General features: G+C 45.7%; 1 protein-coding gene across 7 annotated transcripts in view; it reads right to left on the reverse strand.

The window, feature by feature from the left end:
• The window catches only part of FIRRM (FIGNL1 interacting regulator of recombination and mitosis), a 3,243,174-nt gene that overhangs the window by 2,122,891 nt on the left and 1,099,468 nt on the right, over nt 1–20,815 (reverse strand). The window lies entirely within an intron of this gene.

Consider the following 20,815-nt stretch of genomic DNA (forward strand, 5'->3'; position numbering starts at 1 on the left):
GCCGTGCCATAGGCACCATGGCAAATGTCGTTGCCATAAGCATGTTAGCCGAAAAAAGCCTGCAAAATCAACAAGCATTGCACCTATGCTTTGTGGATTTCAAGGCAGCCTTCGACCGTGTCAGCCGACAACTACTCTGGTCTAAACTAAAGGAACAGGGCCTGCCGGACGGAATCTTGAATCCAATAATGGAACCATACAGCAACACCTGGATGCAGGTCAAGATTGCTAACGGCAATCGGCTGACGCGGAAGATTAGCACGTACGAAGGCTTAAAGCAAGGCTGCGTTTTGGCCCCATATCTGTTTAATTTATTCATGGCCGATCTAACACCACGGCTAGACAGGACCAACGCACATCCCCCACGGCTAGGACTACTGCCAGTCACGCATCTCTCCTATGCTGACGATGTTGTTCTCCTTAGCCAGTCAAAGATGGGATTGCAACGCCTTATTCAAGAGTTAGCAGAATACACCAGACAGAATCTCATGGAAATAAACACCAAAAAAACAAAGGTCATGACAATAACCCACCGTCGTATAAAACCAACAAATCTCACACTCAATATAAAGAATTTGGAATCAGTGGAAAGCTATAAATACCTGGGAATATACCTGGACAGACGGTTTACCTTTTCCACGCACTTTGATGCCATTGAGAAGAAAGGAGCAGCCTTACTACACGCATTCAGCAGCCTCTCTAAGCAGCTGAACGGCCCATTGTTTACTCCCCTCCTAACAGTCATCAAAGCTAAGCTACTTCCAACAATAGCCTATGGCAGTGTGGTACACTGTGGACGAAGCGCTCTGCTTTTGGACCAAATTCAAACTAGAGTGTATAAACGGGTATTCAGCTTACCATGTGATGCCTCACCAGCTCAGGTCCGGTTGGAATTTTGCCTGCAGTCTCAAATATTGAACAAAAAATATGAGGCAGTAAAATGTTGGTATAGCATCTGGCTGAACCGCGAGATAGAAATCAACCTCGCAATCTGGGAAGCCATGCAAAGGAATCCTAGCTCCCAGCATGCGAAGCATCTAAACTCCTCTCTGGAAATCACTGAATTGGCACCACTATGGCAAAAGAAGCTATCTGCATCAATATTTAAGCAGGCAGTAAAAAAGGCAGCCAACATGCACTCGCTGATTGACGACAAATCAATTTTGACACAACGCTCACATGCCTGGATGACACTGCAATCTTACAAAAACCCGGCACCTGCAACCTATCTAGGTCTCGCCTTTCCACCACATCTTAAACAAAAATATTTAAACCTACGTATGGGTAAACTCCCAACAAATGCCGATCAACCTGGCTGGAAGCAACCGGGTCCCAAGGAGTGGGATCTTTGTGGCGCTGCTACCCAAGACTTTATTCACGTGATCTGCATTTGCCCCGCAATGGATAGTGATCGCCGGAGGTTACTAAAGGCAAAATTCAAAGAAAAAGGAATTCGTACATGTCGCTCTGCGATTCTACAAGTGATGGACTCAGTAGACCCACAATTTATTTGTCGAATGATCAAATATGTCATTAATTTCGAAAAAACAAACAAAAATGTTTGTAACGAGTTAATACCACCCTGAATGTTTAGGATTCTTAAAACTGTATGTTTTATTACTGAATTACTTTTTTTAAACTCAATAGTATCATTGTCTTTTACAATTTCACTCAACTGTTGTTTTTAACACTTGTATAATAATGTATATTTCTAAATATTTTTTTAAACAAGATTGCATTTCACATTGTAACGGTTTTTATTAACTACAAAATAAAATAATTATCCTATCAGTCACTCCTATGGCAGGCCTTATCAATCCTGAAGGCAGAGTGCTTGAAATTATGTGAGATGGTGCTCTAGCATGAGCTGAGCCTGTCTGCAGCTAGCGGAACCAAGTCCTTATAGCTGTTCCATGATAACGCTATACCATATACTCTTAAGTGCATTATAATCCTCGCGGTTATTGCTAACTTTGGTATAGCATTATCAAAACATGTCGAGTAAGGTGTCATACAAATTGGAATACCACCCCCTCGCCAGTTCTGGCGACGGGGGTAGCATTCCACCCTTTTAGAGGGACACGACATGTATGTAACTGTGAACCCCGGTTAAAGTTAAACAGAGCCTCAGCATCACAAAATGGATGCTGCCACCAAAGACACAAGTCTGACCTCCTGCTGCTGGGAGTCCTTCCAGCGAGGGAGGGCTGGACGAAGGGTTTTCTGCCTTGGGAGGTGCTAGCACCACCCCAGACAGGATTTTGTGTATTGAGGTAGGGAGGGCTGAAAGGAATGAGACATGCCTGGGGCACACAAGGTGTCCCTGGGCATACCCCTGTTCAAACCAGTTGCTGGGGCACTCCAGCCCCAGCTCTGGCGCGAAACCGGACAAAGGATAGGGGGTGTAACCACCCCCCTTCCTGGTCCCACCCATGGGAGGGACCTAGTCACTAGTACAGCCCCCTTTAGCAGAATAAAGGTAGGAGCTGGTCCCATTCCAAATTAGATTATCCTGAACAACTTTACAAGAAGAAACTCTGGACTTCGACGTTCTGCTCCACAGAAGACTGAAGAGACCTCCCTTGTGGGCAAGGAGTGTCCACCCTGCAACTGCAGGCACCATCAAGCATCCTAGCGGTTCACTTTGTCGTCCTTCCTGCCGGAACCAGACCTCAGAGCCCGACTAGACCCGGATTCCCAGACCTCTCCGACCTCTACCCACATCTGCAGCACAGCTGAGACCCGTGGGTGCGACGAGACACGTGGGACCGGCCATCTTGGAGAAACTGCACTTCGCTTCCAGCACGACTTCAGAGGCATCCTCGAGTAAGTGCTTTGGGGATTGAGAAGCCCCAGCCCCAAGCAGCTCCTGCACAGAAGACCAGTCCTCCAGCATCCACGAGATCTGCGTGGGGCCCTTTTGCTTGATTGCTGCTCGACGCGTTGTCTGGTCACTTGCCGGCTGGCTAGTGGCTTCCTAGACGACGATCCACGAAATCCACACCGCTGCTCTGGTTGCTCCAGACTGGCCCTTGCTCCTTTCCAAAAGAGGAGCACCCCGGACCCTCCTGGTCCACACCAGACGCCGTTTCCACTCACCGCGTGGGTTGCCTTTGCCAAGGCCTGTTGACTCCAAATCCGGTTCCGACACCGCCGACAGCGAGAGCCTGCGTGGGACAGCTCGTGCCTCCATCCTGGTCATCGAAGACACCGCCTGGTCCACGTGGCTGCAGAGACAAGCGTCCACTCTTCACCTGATCGCAACGACAGCATCTGGTTCCTTCCTGGTTCCACACCGGTCACTGGCTTGTGTCTCTTTGAACACTGTCCCCTCTGCTTTCAGGTCCTTTTCTTCCTCGATCCACCCTTGGATCGCATCGGACATCTTCCTCCTGGTCGCCTGCAGCATCTTTCTTCAAGGCTCCATTGACTTCAACGCGGAAACCCGACACACTTTCACACCTATGCACCCGCAGCCCGTGGGTGAGGTAACCAGAGCATTTTGGTGCTCATAGGTAGATTGACTCTCCTAGTGTCCAGGTATCCTGACGTTTTAATTGTAACTAGTCGGAACTGTCTGTTACTTACCTTTTCGTAATTTGTTCTGCCCATTGACTTTGTTCCGCATCTCGCGTGTGAGTTCCCACTCTGCACACGCGTCCCGTGGGCCTCCTGCTACTTACCTAAGGTTAGGGTAGTGTAGTCCCAGCGATCCTACAGCCTCTGGGCATCTTCATTTCCTCTATCGATCTCCTTATACCATTTACTTAATATATGCTTTGTCGTGCCCCTAGGGCACCATTGTAATTTGTGCGACTTACTGTATTTTTCTTAGGAGTTTTGTTATGTGCTTAGCCCTCTGATCTCATAAAGAGTTCAGAGGTGTTTGTTAGTAATAAATATATTGTTTATTTTCATAACAACATGTGTGGTGTCCTTTCATCTGGTATTCAAGGGGTTATATGTGGTAAAACAGCTGGCTTCACATGCCAAAAGAGTTTAGCCTAAGACTGCTTTGTCCACGCTACCATTAGGATAGCTGGTCTATAAGGTTGACTTACAACCAATCACCATAAGGGTTGTTTGGACGTATACAAGGTGATCACTAGAACTAGTGAGCATCATATATCAGGCCAACTTCTCACAGGACCTACCACAACAACTACTTTTTTCCTGGCAGCCACACCAGGCGTGGTTAATACCTTTTTTAGGGAGCTTAGCAAATTTCTTGAAAAAGTTCAGAAGGCTGGTGTCAATATCTGGTGTTACAGCCACCTTGTCCGGTATATCTGGCCTGGGACACTCTAATCGCAATCTGTTGCACAATTCCTTGTCGAAACCTTTCCCAAGATTTTCATGCAAGTACTCCGCTACCTCGGGAGGCAGGAGCCCAATCTGAGGAGTGGGGGTGAACGATGTCTGCCCAGTTAAAGGTGAATAGGGTATTAGGAGTCTGGGGAGTCATATCGGGCATGAGAATAACCGCCTTCCAAGTCAGCTTCTTGGGAGGACCTTCTCTATCCAATCTCGTAGAGTCAGTGGTGACAGTGTCTATGTACACCTTTTGCTTGCGCTTCGCTTTTCCACCTTCTGTGGTACGAGTGGCGGAATAACCATGTTCGTCCATGGTCGCCTGTAGCAAGCTAGCTAATGTGCCTGCATGATGCCACTACTTCGACTTAGATTTACTTTTGTCCGAGGGGGCTCATCTTGTGGTTCAAGAGGGTTCTGAAAACCATGGCGCTTTGTGAAGCTTTCAAGCCGTTTAGTGATCGGTTTCTGTTTTGCTCCCAATGCTTGTTGTACTGTATTTGGCACAGTGCTCTCAATGGCTCTGTTGACCGACTGCTGGACCGAGGTGCTCAGGGCTTCCACAATATTATCCTCTAAAACAGTCTCATGTTGCCCATCATAATAGGGTTCATCCTCCTCATCCTTCTATCGAACCCATTCTTCCATTTTAATATTAAATATTGTGCTCATGTATGTATACAGATAAGTTCAAGCCAATTATAGGGAGTGTGCATTCGCTCCGAGGGTCGACTACTTTTGCAGAAGGTCAGGCATCTGATCACTCTTCAAAATCGCCGGGCTTGAGGAGCTACGCTAGCAACCAAGATGGCCGCATAAGCTCCCGGCTCCGCCGACCTCCGCCAGTTGCTCATAAATGCTGATGATTATCCTGATTTCTCACCGGACTCCCGTGCAGCTGAGGTGTTCCTGACTCTAAAGGTGCAATCCCGGAATTTCTAGCTGCTTTAATGACGAAGATACGCCGTGTCCCATTCTCGGCCTAACCCAGAGCTGAAGCCGGGGCCTCGATTTCTCACCCAGCCGGGTTGGAGTTGAATAACATCGGCCGCGGGACGTGGGTAGCGTCCGGTCTCCCAAATTGGAGTGTTTCTTCTCCGGTTTGGATGGTGGACTGGTGGCAGTTTTATCTCGCAGCTGCGGCGGCGTGACGCAACGGTTGCTGTGGTCGGGGATCCGCTGCCCGGAGGCCCTGTTGGGCTCCCAGGGTCGATGGGCTTGGTTCCTCGCGGTGTTGAGATCGCGCTTTTGAGAGTGCCCACAGTTGTCACCGGATTTGCCTGTGCCTGGTGCCCCGGAGTAGTCGACCTCCGGGGTTCAGAGACCTGCTCGGTCGCTTCGTGAGGGGCGATGGAGCGGGTGGAATGTATACCGTCGCTGCATACTGTAATGGCCGCCATTGGGGAGCTCCATTCACAGGCCACCGCCATGATCCAGAGGCTGGTCGTAACGGTCGATATCATCTGCCGGAGACCGGACTCCGACCCTTTGTTGGTTCTGGAACAAGATGTTTTACCCGCGGAGCAGGAAGTGTCTGAGACGGAGGGCCCCGCGCTGAAGCCAGACTTGGTATTTTTTGTCGCCCCCCGAACGACTGTTAGCAAGCCCGGGACTATCGAATGTACATCCTGCCCTACGCCGATGCCGCCCCAGATGGACATGGATGATCTTATATGTCGGAGCGAATTGTCCAGTGACTGTAGGAGTGTTACCTCTCCCCCTTTTTCTCCTGGATGGTTCAAATACGCTCTAGAGACCTATCTTTGGTGGACTGCAAACATAGTTTGACTCTCAGACTTTGTGTACTATTATCCTGGCTTCAATCGTTCCGTACTGACTTTGAACTTTCCCAACATTTTGATATACTCATTGGAATGGCGGATCGAGCTGACAGGGCTTGCATGAAGAATCGCAGCGGCCAGGGTTGACTTTGACTGGATGGGTTTGAACTATGACTTAACTTGATACGGGATTGGTAGTCAAGTCAAGTCAAGTCAAAAACCACTTTATTCGATTTTGTTAAAAATCATAAAAGCATACTACAACAGTTAAAAATCATTCCAAGTACATGTTTTAAAAACTTCATATGATACAATACAATTTAAAACATTAAAAAGGTCAGATTAAAAGACTCATCATGTGCAAAAAGGCAAGAAATACCAAATTCATCCCAATCCCCTCACTTCAGCTTGTACTTTCCTCCTCCTGATCCGAACAGCAGCGACAAGGTAATTTGCCACACTGAACATTACCAAGGGAGAATCAAGCATTTGTAAGAACAGAAGAGCGGGTTTTGCTTGCATAAACGCTTTCCCCTTCAACAAGGGTAACAGATACTTTTGTCTAGGAACATGATAAAAAGGGCAGAATAACATAAGGTGCATATTGTCTTGTATGGAAAAGTTGTCACATTCACATACAGGTGCATCCTCAAGCTTGAACCATCCCTGTCTGCCACAGAGTACCAAATAAATCTGGTTAAATCTAAACTTAACCAGAAGCCATCTGTGGAACGGGATGTTGACTAGGGCAAGATACGGTTGGATGGCAATACAAGTGATTGTCATGTAGTGTGCTCTGACCGTGGATTTTGTTAACTGGAGTTGTTCTCTCTCCAAGGATTTAAGTTTGTAAAAATTTTCCTTGACCCACGCTAGGTCTGCTTTTTTTAAGTCAAGCGGGGAGGAGAAAATCTCCGGGCGTCCAAGTTCTGCCGAGCACTTTTTAATGTATGCCAGCCAAGCAATGTCTTTAAACTTATCCAATTTTAAACAGTCCGTCAAAATTTTGTGGTTGAGACCTAAGTTGTTATTGGTCCAAACTCTTATCCACAGAAGTATAGGTGACATAGAGAGGATATCACTAATGTATCCTACTCCAAGCTCCTGATGGACAGAAAAAGTGGCTGTTGAAAAGGGGAGTCCTAATATTGAACAGAAAAACTTATTAACCTCCGTTTGGATGTTTTCAGTTTTTACATAACCCCATAATCCAGCTCCGTACCTAGCTATAGCCAATGATTTTGCCCTATACAAAGCTAGGAGTGCACCACTTGGTTTCCCCCCTAATCTCCGTGAAAAGCTCAGGACGGCATTAACCGAGCTCCTCACTGCTTTAGTCTTTGCTAATATCTGGGGGATCCAGCTGCCCTTAGTGTCAAAAATTACTCCGAGGTAAGTGAAAACTTTAACATTACTAATCACTTCCCCTTTGCAGTAAAAAGATTTAGTGTTATTTTTAGCTGCCCCAAAGACCATAACATGGGATTTCGCGTTGTTAACCACAAGGTCAAGAGAGGACATGAAGTCGCTAAATGCATTAAGAAGTCTCTGGAGGCCCAGATGTGTCCTAGCTATTAAGGCAGCATCATCCGCGTACAGGAGCACTGGGATGTAAGTGTCCCCTGCACGCGGAGTATCCACAGATGCAGCTAAGAGATTTTTTTCCAGAGAATTTATATATAAGGTGAACAGCATAGGGGCAAGGATGCAACCCTGTCGCTCACCCCTGCCTGATTTAAACCACGCTGTACGTTGTCCCTCTTGGTCCATTCTAATGGAAGCCTTTAGATCCTTGTGGAGTTCAGCCAAGAAGTGGACCAGATGAGGGTCCAATCCCATTTGTAACAACATCCCCCACAACTTGGCTCTGTTCACCAGATCGAACGCTGTGGACAGATCCATGTAAGCAACAAAAATTGTCCCTTTTTTAGCCTTAGTGTATTTTGAAATTATCATGTTCAAATTCAGGCATTGGTCCTCTGTCCCTCTACCTGACCGAAAACCATACTGGGCATTGGACAAAATATTATTCTCTAAAGTCCATTTATTAATTTTCGCCAGTAATACTTTACCCAAGATCTTCATAGAGGAATCCAGCAAGGATATGGGGCGGTAACATTTAGGGTCATTTCTTACTCCTTTTTTAAAAATTGGTACAATTATTGAACATGCCCAGGTATTGGGAAAACCCCCTTTAAGTACATTATTATAAACGTTCGTTAGAACAGTTGCCCACAACTCTGGGTTTAATTTATATAGGTCCAAGGGAACCCCATCGGGTCCCGGGGCTTTATTCTTGGCGGACCCAATTATTGCGACCTTGACCTCATTTTCAGTAAAATCTACAATGGGTTGCATGTTAGAATAACCAGGTATACAGAATGTTTCATAAACTTGATTGCTCCCATAGATAACTGAAAAATGATTAAGCCAATCTGACTCAGGTATATTTGCCTCAAGGTCAGTGTTACATGTTTTGGCAAATATGGGGTTATTTATTATGGACCATAATTTAGAGCTCTGTTTTAGGGTGGTGGAATCCATTAAAGCATCCCAGGCTTCTTCTTTAACAGCTTTTTTGCGTGTTTTTACCGCCTCTGCATATTTTTTCCTTAGTTGAGCTATCACTAGCTTATTTCTAGGGGATTGTTTTAATGCTGCTATCAGTGCAGAGTGGGCTTTTGAGCAAGAATGGTCGAACCAAGCGGAAACTGGGGCCGGTGCCCTTTTTGGGCTAAGTGTAAGCTCTTTCTCCACCTTCGAGCAGATAGCCTCAAAGGCGGCAATGATCTCTTTATCCCCCCTAGTAGGGTCCCTGCAAGTCTGGAATTCCTCCACCATTTCGTGTTCAATAAGATGCATAAAATCTTCGGGGCAAACTTTGCACCATTTTAGTCGCCGCCCTTGATCTTTGCTCTTAACGTGCTTCACAGAGGTGACCAACAAAGCCCCCTTCAACAATCCAAGCGAAGCATCCAGCATTAGACACACCGGATTGTGGTCACTGAAACCACTTTCAATGGCGTTATAGAAATGGACATAATGGAGGAGCCCTGGGGACATAAAAATGTAATCAATGACGGATTCACTACCCCTTGCGTTATAAGTGACGACCCGGTCCGTTGAATCAACAAAGCTAGGTTCATACAGCTCGTTTGAAGATAACAAATGTTCCATAGCTGAACCCTTCAGGCTATGCTCAAAGTGGGGAGGGGTCGTGAGGTCAGGCCCATGGAAGTCTTTGATCTGGCATTGTGATTCACATAAGTGAACTTTAAAATCACCCATTAAAATGATTTGAACAAAAGTGGTTTGTTTTGACATGTAATCATTTACAAATAGATTTAGACTTTCTAAAACAAAATTTTGGGGACCACCCTGCGAAGAATTATAGCAATTAATAAAAAGTGTTTTATTTTTATCTACGTGACTCAACTCTAGCAGTTGAAAATAGTGTGAAGAGCTTGGAATTTCCCTCACACTCCCAGCAATATTGAGAGATACCAAGAACATCAAGCCACCAATGTCCCTTCCCGCCACAGAACACTGTGCTTTAACAAAAAATGAGGAGTAGCCATCCAGCCAAAATGAATTATCCCTAGCCCATGTTTCCTGCATGGCTACTATATCGTATTCTTTCAACTTACCCAGCCAGATTGGATCATTTTGTTTGGCACGTAAGCCCGCAATGTTCCAGGACAAAATCTTAGCTTTTCTATTGCCACCCTCTGTTGTCACTTCCCCTTCATTAGATATCACATTACAGGGGGTGGGGATGTTAGCAGTATTACAGGGGGTAGGGATGTTGGTGGAGTCATCCTGGGCATTGGCTGGCTGATTTGTTGGCTTGGGCTCTAGTCAATCCATAGCATCCTGATTGGCAAGAGCCGCAAATCTATTTGAAAGGGGCAGGTTATCTGGGTGTGTATTCATGACAGGTGTGGCTACACCACCTCCCCTGGCCTTCTTAGTCACCCATTCATTCCCTTGCAAAGGGAAATTTTGTTTACCATGAAACCCAAAGTTATAATTTAGCAGGGGTCTGCCATAGCCGCCTCCAGTTATCCTGAGTGCAGGAGGGTAGAAAAAACCCAGCGGCATGGCACGCACACCCTTGCCTAAAGGATCCAAAGGGGAAGCATCCCAAAAAAGGCGGCTTATAACATCACGCGATTTAAAATTAACTATGACACAATCGCCTGCCACATATTTCTTAGTTTTGCCAACCCAGTTAACCCTTCTACACATCAATATATTAGCTGCGATATTACTTTCGCCCGTGCAATTTGCATTGCACCATTTTTCTGTGAGGTTACGCAGTGTTTCATGATGTTCTACCACTCCCGCATCTAATTTGGGTACATTAACAAGTACAGCCACAAAAGGTGTTGCATCAGGGGGTAGGTGCACTGGAGGCACCCTAACCCTCTGGTCTCCCATAGGACCTAATGGCTTTTCCAATAAAGGCTTGTCCAATAGAACACGGTTAGGCACTGCTTGGGGCAAGGGTGTATATCTACCATTTACAACTTTCCCTTTTGCCGGCACACAGTTTTCTGCAGGTATATCGGATACTGGGTTAATTGGCGGGTCGATTTCTATTGGAGCTGAGACCGGGGCCTGACTAATCAGAAAATTGTTAAAGCGTTCACATTTGTTCAGCAAGTTATTTACACAGTCCTTCAAAGTCTCAGTAATGTCTGTTGCAATTTGAATTAAAGCGGATTCTAGCCTCTCAGTAAAAAGTTTTTCCAAAAGTTTCGTGAGGCCCTCTTCGGTGACATAGGAAGCCTGCGGACCCCCAGAAAGGATGTTGGCCGTGTTTTCTTTAACACCCATGACGTCTGTGATAGGTGGTATAACAGTGATAGGAAGTTCTGGGGAAGGCAGGACAATAGGTATCTGTGCCAAGTTTGACCGGCATGATTCAATTATGACCCTCGGCTCTAATGGTACACAACTGATGGGCGAAGAGATTGTAGTGCTAATGCTTCCAGATGAAGTTTCCAAGCCCAGTGCACGTTCAGACACAGCTATCTGAGATGATAGTTCGTCCACTTTGGAAGTCAGGTAAGTAATAATGCTAGTCGTATATTTTGGGACCTTAGCCTTAGCTTCTTCCGTCACCGGAGTAACCAATTTTCTCTTACCCATAATGTTAAGGATGTGGCCCGTCCCGTCCCTGGTCGTCCTTAGACGGCCTTAGACGGCCCGCCCTCTGCCCGGGCTCCGCCCGGCGTCGCCCGCGCGCGTCCCGCGACGCGGATGGAAGGGCTTGGTCAAGTACGCCTCCCCGGCGGAAGTCCCAGCTGGCAGGCGGCGTCCCCGTGGAGCAGGGGACGCTGGGGATTGTAGTTTTTAGCCCGCTCAACCCCTCTCAGCAGCCGCGAATGGTGAGCGGCGGCGGGGGGCGGCAGGAAAGCAGGAAGGCTGCAGACCGGTGTCACAGCGCTGGAGTAGCTGTAGAGTAGCTATGGGCCCCGTAAACAACAGCAAGAGGTCCCCGCTCTGCCGATGGAAGGGCTTGGTCAAGTACGCCTCCCCGGCGGAAGTCCCAGCTGGCAGGCGGCGTCCCCGTGGAGCAGGGGACGCTGGGGATTGTAGTTTTTAGCCCGCTCAACCCCTCTCAGCAGCCGCGAATGGTGAGCGGCGGCGGGGGGCGGCAGGAAAGCAGGAAGGCTGCAGACCGGTGTCACAGCGCTGGAGTAGCTGTAGAGTAGCTATGGGCCCCGTAAACAACAGCAAGAGGTCCCGGGATTGGTAACCTATAATGGCGCGGGAGTTGGGTGGTTCTTCCAAGCCCCCCCCGTCTGATTTTAATCGTTGCATTGTATTATTCTGGATACGTGTGGGGGCGGTTTGCTACTGGTGGGGGTAAGGGAGACCGGGGGTCTGTTTGATATTTCCTCCTCCACTTTCTCTTTTTCCTTCTTTTAGGACTAGTTCCGGGGCGACAGGCACACTGCCAGTGGGGTTGGGCCGTAGCCATTGCAGGGGTGCGGGGTGGGGGGATTGGGGAGGGATTTGTTATTTTGCCTTAGTTTAGTTCTATGGCCTTTTTTTCTTTCCTTTTTTTCTTTTACGAGAGATGGATCGTTTATCCTATATCGATTTTCTTATGTATCGGGCTGTCTAATTTGGTCTTCATTATCCTGAAATATGGGTGGGTGAGCCCAGCTGGAAGCTACTTTGCTGGACTGTTGATAGTATTTTCCCTTTTCAATGTACCTAACTAGGTTGACTTGCACACTCCTGTGAACTGTATTTCCCGCATTGATTTAGTCACTCACCTATCGCTATATTGTATCTTATGTATGACCCCCGATATATGTAAATTTCTCTTGTTTTCTTCAATAAAACCCTTAAAAAAAAAAAATTTTAAAAAAAATAAAAATCGACGGGCTCTCTGAGCACCGTTCGGCATTTGGGACAACGCTCGACGTGCGTAGCCCAATTCCACCAAAAATTTAGCCTAATTGGACTACGCACGTCTGGCAGCGTAAGGCTCTGCAAAGGAGGTCAGGCTCATTTGAGGTGAGGCTTCCAACGCGAACACGGGAGACCGCGGTCACACCGGCACCAAACAATGCTTGTTTTTCCTCTACGATCCCGATACGGGAGCTCAGTAATGCACACTACCGAGCGCGGACAACAGAACAATTGCGCTATTAAGAGCAGGCACCACCCAACAAGCATTCATGTGAATGAATGAATGAAATAGTTTTGTAGAGCGCAAAATACCCGAAGGTGTCTTAGCACTGAGGAGAGCCAAACCATGTTCTAAACAAGGATGGCCATCTGTCCAGGGGGGCTACCTTTGGCATAGCACAGTTACCTATTGTACAAACAACCAGGTCTTCAGCGGTCTCCTAAATTGCTGCAAGATCGGTTGGGAGTGTAGTGCAATTGGCAGGGAATTCCATAACTTCCCACCACAGAAGTGAATCGTTCTACCGCCCGATTTTGCCTTGCTGACTCTTGGGACCGTGACCATTCACGCGGAGCTCGATCTGAGGTGTCTGCTGGGAGTCTACCAGGAGAACCGATCCTGAAAGGACGGCCGGCTCTATAAAGAGACTTGTGTATTATACACAGAGCCTTAATAAAAATCCTCTTCTCCACCAGCAACGAGTGAAAGTCATGCATTAAATGAGAAATGGGTTTAAACTTGGGGAGCTTCAACAGTGTTCTAGCTGCCGCATTTTTTAAGGACTGAAGTTCCTTTAACATGTATTTAGCGGCACCCAAGTTGAGGGCATTGCAGTAGTATAACTTTGAGAAGATGAGGGCCATAATCACCATTTTCTGAAGCTCAAAGGGGATGAACAGAAGATTTTTCTCAAGAACATTCAGCGAATGAAAACCTGCCAAAGTTACAGCGTTGATTTGGGCGGAGAAACACAGTGTGGTATCAAAAATAACTCCCAGGTTTTTTGCCTTTTGCACTGGTTTTGGTAGTGAACCCAGCTCCAAAGGCCACCAAGATGCATTCCAGAAGGAGATTTCTTTACCAAAAAGCAGAACCTTGTTTTTGTCAGAGTTCAGTTTGAGACAATTTCTCTGCATCCAATCTGCAACCTGTGACATGCATCTATAGAAATTATTTGCATTTTTTTCACCTGTGAGCAGATAGATACCACTATCTGTGTATCATCTGCATAGGAAAATACAGCCAGCCCGTAACTGTGACTCAAATCGACCAAGGGGGTGACATACACATTAAATAAGGTGGGACTAAGTGCAGAGCCCTGAGGTACCCCACAAGGGAGGGAGAAGGGTTGCAACCTCTCTTCTCCCATCTCTACCCACTGTTGTTTATCGTCAAGGAACGAACTCAACAATTTTAATGCAGTGTTCCTAAAGTCTAATGACTGAAGAAGTTTGTGGTGAACCATATCAAAGGCGGCATAGAGATCCAATAAGATTAGTGAAGTTCTGCCGCACTTATCCATCACTCCTTTTATCTCTTCAGATGCAGCCACCAATGCTGACTCGGTACAATGGTTAGCTCTAAAATCGGCAATAATGAATATATGCAAATCAACAAGCAATCGCACAAAATAATATACTTTGTCGGCAGCTCATTCCCTCAAGCACGAACACGTGTGGGATGCAGCTGTTGTTGCATACAATAATTATAATAGTTACGATAAGGAATAGAGGAAAGCACTTATCTCCGCTGAGAGCAGCAAAGAGGCTCATGGGAAGGAGATGATGGCTCTGATAGGGTCTGATGGGACATGATTGGTGCAAGAGCATCATGGGAAATGTAGTTTATATTATGTTGACAACAAGGGGTGGTGAGGGACAGAGTCTCTGAATTAAGCAGAATACTCTCACCCAGTCAAGAGATCAGGGCTAGATCCAACACCGTTTTTTAGCTCATTGCACCATCCCAGTTTCAGAACCTGGCTGTATGCAAATTAGTCTGTTCCTGTCCCAGTGCATGATGGGAACAGGGCAAACCAAACTACAAAAGCCAATTCTTACACTGGGAAGGAAACAAGCTTCCGGGGACCGGTTTCTGGCATTACAGCCGTCTTCGGCCCGGCTTGCTTGAATCCTGATGGTGCAATGAGCAAGGGACTCATGTCTGAGTATACCCTTCCACGCTTAGGGTGGACAAAATTATTTACAACAAGGGGTGGTGAGGGACAGAGTCTCTGAATTAAGCAGAATACTCTCACCCAGTCAAGAGATCAGGGCTAGATCCAACACCGTTTTTTAGCTCATTGCACCATCCCAGTTTCAGAACCTGGCTGTATGCAAATTAGTCTGTTCCTGTCCCAGTGCATGATGGGAACAGAGCAAACCAAACTACAAAAGCCAATTCTTACACTGGGAAGGAAACAAGCTTCCGGGGACCGGTTTCTGGCATTACAGCCGTCTTCGGCCCGGCTTGCTTGAATCCTGATGGTGCAATGAGCAAGGGACTCATGTCTGAGTATACCCTTCCACGCTTAGGGTGGACAAAATTATTTACAACAAGGGGTGGTGAGGGACAGAGTCTCTGAATTAAGCAGAATACTCTCACCCAGTCAAGAGATCAGGGCTAGATCCAACACCGTTTTTTAGCTCATTGCACCATCCCAGTTTCAGAACCTGGCTGTATGCAAATTAGTCTGTTCCTGTCCCAGTGCATGATGGGAACAGGGCAAACCAAACTACAAAAGCCAATTCTTACACTGGGAAGGAAACAAGCTTCCGGGGACCTAAAAAACGGTGATGGATCAAGCCCTGATCTTTTGACTGGGTAGGAGTGTTCTGCTTAATTCAGATACTCTGTCCATCACCACCCCCTTTATGAATCGTTATATTATGTTGAAACATTTTTTTCATTGGCTGCTATGATTTTAACAGTAAAGAAAGAGAAGCAATAATCCGAATCCTCCGTAATAGAATTTTAAACTGCCATTTTGACCTGGCATAGTAAACACTTTTGGCAGACCCAAACCTTCCGTTTTAATACATATAAGTAACCCCTAGTGTAGGCCCTGGACAGGCCAAACTGCAGGGTGCAATGTATTTAAAAAGTAGGACATGTTTTTACATTTTACATGTCCTGGTAGTGCTCTCCTGCCCGGACGAGATGGACTGGACCTGCATCGCCTAATCCTAGAACGATAAAGAACCATCAATAAAGAAATGTGTTTCTCCGGATGCCATAATTGAGGTTAGGTCTCAACTTAGGGCTAGTTTGGCCTGAGTGGTGGGAAAAAATGGGAGTAGAGTGAGGGAAACAGAGAGTGGAGGTGGATATAGCCCTCCATCACCTTTTTTCTACTGAATCTAATCTTACTCCAAGAAAATCTGTAGCAATTATTAAAGATCAGTGCAACAAATGGGGTGACTGCAACTTAGTGAGGGTGACTGACTCCATCCGCTTAAAGCCAAAATAAACCTTGACCATATTTTTTACTTGTTTTCTCCATAGGGAAATACTGTTGATCATTTAAAGCTGAATTATCAATCTTTCAAACATAAAAAAGCAGGCCACTCCTTCATAGTCCCCGTTTCTGATGAGGAATTTGTTCTTTCACGTATCAATGTACCTGTGCTGACTACCAAGACCCCTATATTATTTAGAGACTTGGCTGCTTGAGCATACCCCAAACTATCCACCAGACCCAATCCAGCATCTTGGAGGGCAGCTCAACAGACCACTCCAACTGAAGACCTCCTGAACCACTCTACATTCCCAATATAATATAAAAGAAATGTGAAGAAACTCCCAAAGCAGTTTGAAGACCAGACATTACACATTTTCTAGGTGCATTCAGGTTTGTAAGAAATTCTGTGGAAATATTTCAATTTCATCAGGTGGAACTTGGAACCCTCCAATGTGCCAGACAACGGCCCTAGTCACATACCCCACGTAAAACAATATTTAAGTTAGGCTCAATCACAATTAATGTATGGTAAACCCGTGAGACTCCTTTCCATTCAAAATCACGCAGCATAAGCCTGGACTTCAGAGGTCTAATTCAAGGAGAGACATCCGAGTCTACTACCTCTTCTCATGTGAATGCTGCAAATGAAGGTATCACTCAAACTGGGATTTGACTATAACAAAGTGAGAACTGACCTCTGCAAAGGATTTTATGCAGCCTCATAGACCCACATCAGCCACCTCAAAACAATTTTAAAGGTACCAGAGGCAACGTACCACAGAGGAGTCTCTTTAACAACTTGCCCTCCCAGTAAATCTGCATTAAGGCAAACCACCAGTAGATTACCACAAGCTTAGCAGTAGTTGGGAAATCCAGGGAAACCCAGTCACCAAGCAAGCCTTGGAAGTTTGTTTGGGGAAATAAACCACATTCAAACTAAATGGCAGGGTTACTGTTATAGCCACTTATTTACCACAATAAGGTGAGCTACTCGGTAGTATGATTGCATATCAGCCATCCCAGGGACCCTATAGTAAACTGATTGAACACATTTATTTAGGGCGACCATGGACAATCCAACTGACAACAGAAAAGAGTGAACATACCTCTTTATAATAATGAAGAATTGAACAAGGATCTTGTACTGGTTTATCTAGGGTGTGTAGAACAATTTAGGAGTGCTAGCTTCGAAATAGAGATAACTGACCAAGCATGGAAATCTGAAGCGCCTTCATGTCTGCAAAACCCTATGCAAAGCTGTATACAGAGAGATAATGTTAGGGTCCCAACTCTGTTGGCAATTGGTAACCCTCATGCCAAGGAATTTAAGGCTCTTGCTTCCCATCTAAAGGCAAGCCTGACAGTTTGTTCCGCCACCTTGCACCAGAAAAAGAACTGAATTATCCTAGTTCACATTCAGGCATTTCTCACAAATGGCCAGTACCTCCATCAACCGGAAGCCTGACCACATGGAGCACCTAAACAAAAAAAAAGAGCATGTCAAAAGAGTAAAGTGACACAATCACTAGTATCGCCATCCACTTGAATCCCTGAATCAGCCTACCACGCCATATCCATGGCACAAGAAGCTCAACAGCAAAGGCAAAAATCGAGTGAGCAAAGACAACCCTGACTGGTGTCTCTCTCAACGGTTAATGGGTCACAGAGAGCCCAGTTAACATGCAACCTGGACATAGGCCTCCAAACAGGAGTTTAACAATCAGGAACTAATGTTTAGTGTAGACATAGGACTTGAACCAGATATGCCTCACTCTGGGAACCCAAGTTTTTTTTTTTTAAGTCGACCAGAATTAACATGCATGCGTCTGACAACTCATGAATCAGAGCCACGGCGCCTGGTGTGACAGAAGCAAAAACATTTTTGCTTGGGTGAACCAAGAGGTTTACCACCCTTCGCAGACTAGGGGCCAGCACCCTGTCAAGTATTTTCAGCTCCATATTGATGAGATAAATAGGGTTGCAGGAATCATACTGATCATCGCAGTTTTGACATCCCAGCAATCACTGAGGGCACATAAGTCTTCCATTACAGCCCCTGCCACAATGAATCATTAAGCATTGACTCTGGATTGGGTGGGTGACCATATCTGAAAATGTATTATAAATTCAAGTGGAAGATAATTATTGCACAGACTCTTCCCAATGGCATGCAGTCCTTGGCCTCCCAAATCCCTTCAGAAGTTGGGAAGATCTAGCTCCTCACTATAAGTCACAGAGAATGTTTCGGCAGGAGGTCATGAATCAACTTATTCCATCATTAGAGGCTGCCTCTTTGCAAAGGCTGATACTAAGCGCTCTTCTTCAGAGACTGGCATGCCAGTTGGGGAGAATATTTTTGGCATCAACTCTGAGACCTTATCCTGCTTAGCGGGCTAAAAAAGTAACTTGCCTGACTAGTTGTCACATTTATAAAAGAAGCACTGTGTTGCCATCCAAACCACATATATGCTACACTCTTTAACAGTTACTTTAACAGTATGCAAGACATCTCAAGCTCGCAGATCAAGGTTTCCTTGCAAGGAGAGGCACAGCTCTGCCTCCAGCCTAGTCACAGCTTCTTCCTTAACATACTTAAGTCGGTCATGGCTTTCCCAAAGATAACTCTCTTGAAGGTTTACCAAATTAAACAGGAGAGCAGGACTGATTCTACGATAATTTGGACATTATAAGATGCCACTTCATTAAGGCCATACATTCTTCACCAGTCAACCACAAAGATATGTATGCTAGGAGTCATGCCTATTCAGTTACCGGCAGAAAGAGTAACCCAGTCAGAAGAATGAGTGCCACTGAGAAATAAGTATAGGTTGAATGGTTGGGTGCCAGTGTCACCAGACATCTTGTATCATCAGGTTTTCAGTCTATTCCATTAGGTGAAAACTCCTGGGTGGCTCATCCCGATGTGACCAAAATACAGATCCATGAACTGGAAAGGAGCACAAACAATAAATGTCCACACCAGTCATCCTTTCAATTTGCAGTAACTTAAGCCTTGATGGTGCAACCAATCAATCGAAGAAAACACCAACCTGAAGCAACAGACCTAGACATTAGCTAGACAGACATGTATCTTCCATAACCACCTCAGTAGATAGAGGGATATGTTCATGGAGAAGGATGTTAACGATGACCCTCTAGGAAAAAGAAATCAGTTCAGTGCGGGACCCGGGATTTATCTGCTCGTGTCTGATGCTAGCTAAACTGTTGTTCCTTCTACGTGTCACAGACTTCCCCACTTCCTCCTTTCACTGCACTTTGCCACATTAAGACAACCTCTTATTCCCAAAAGCCACACAATTAGACTGTCAGGGATGAAGACAGGTCCTTCAGCTCTACCTGCCTGAAAAGAAAACGACTTTTTGTAGTGAATAGTTTAAGGTTAGCAGTGCACAGAAGCCTTTAGTCAAGGTTCTTCACCCACAGCTGCTTCTTAACTTCTTCAAAGGACTTCTGTTGAAGCTGGACTAATTGCATGCAGTCCTGGAAGACCATGATAGGGGAGAATTCTTATTAGACAAAATCGTGTCTGCATGTTGTAAGCAGGACAGTGTCATTATCTTTCCAGTTGTGAAGTTTTACAATCAAGGATTGCAGGGGAACCTCAGGCAATGGTCATGCTGCAAGACTTTTGAGGGCAAGTTCAACAATAAAACAGGTAGAAAGAGTGCTGGGCTGACCCAAACTCAACACACTTTGGAAACCCCACAAAGCTTCAATTGTTGAGTGGGCTCACCCCTGCGCACCATCCAGCCTTGCCTTCAACATTGCTGTGGCTCCTAAGAACTAGGACAACATATTCTTCAGTTACAAAACCTTATACTTCAACTCTGAAACTACTCTTTCCGCGTAAGTGACTAATTCTCTAACATTTCAGCGGTTCTGTCGGAGTAGGCAGACATCAGCGCCATCCTCCTCAATCTTGCCCTCCAATATGATACCTGTCATAGAAGAAATATGATCAGACGTGCTCTAGGCCACACCAGCCCATTTTTAACTGTTTCATATCCTTCAATGTGCATTACATGTCTGTGCGACACTCTCAGACAGACAGTCTGGCTATTTTGTCAAAAGGACTTTCCAATCTCAAACTTAATTTCTTTTACATAACCGTATCTGTAGAGCGCACCTATAACCCTGAGGATTCCCATAGTGCTGCTGACAAATAACAGAGGTATACCCTTAAACACCAAAGCTTGCAAAATACAGCTGGTCAAGACCCTGACTAGCTCAAGCGTAACTAACGATACTGAGCACATGAACATGTTTCCCCCCAGTGTACACCAACCTGTGCATCTATGTTTCCAGTGCCATTGAACTATACATAAATTCTGTTTTCTCAAATGTACAGAAAATAATGGTCCCTTGGTGCAGAGAACCCAATACTTAAGTTAAAGACATTCTTCATCCCTCCCCCTGGCATATTGTTCAGTGCTTCCTAGGTACCAACCACCCTAGGCTCCAATTGTATATATCACTCTGTGGTATACAGTACTTTAAGTTCTCAGTATAGATCATTGCATACTCTGTCATGCACACGGGACTATGCCCCTTGCTAAAAAAGACTTATCTATGATCGCTGGCCTGTGTGTATCGATGCGTGTTTGTCTGTTGGTACGCTATGAAAAAATGTGTCAGTAAGGGTGCTGGCCTGTGTGCAATTTTGATATGTGTTCATACGTTGACTAGTTCTGTGTGCATACACTGTACAGATGTCAAACTTCTTGGCTTTGTCAATTCTGGTTACTTATGGATATATATTCCAAGGAATGAAGGCACCCTTTCTATACATCAAAATACATTTTAGCTAATAAA

The sequence above is a fragment of the Lissotriton helveticus genome, chromosome 1_1, assembly GCF_964261635.1.
Source record: "Lissotriton helveticus chromosome 1_1, aLisHel1.1, whole genome shotgun sequence".
Taxonomy (NCBI): domain Eukaryota; kingdom Metazoa; phylum Chordata; class Amphibia; order Caudata; family Salamandridae; genus Lissotriton; species Lissotriton helveticus.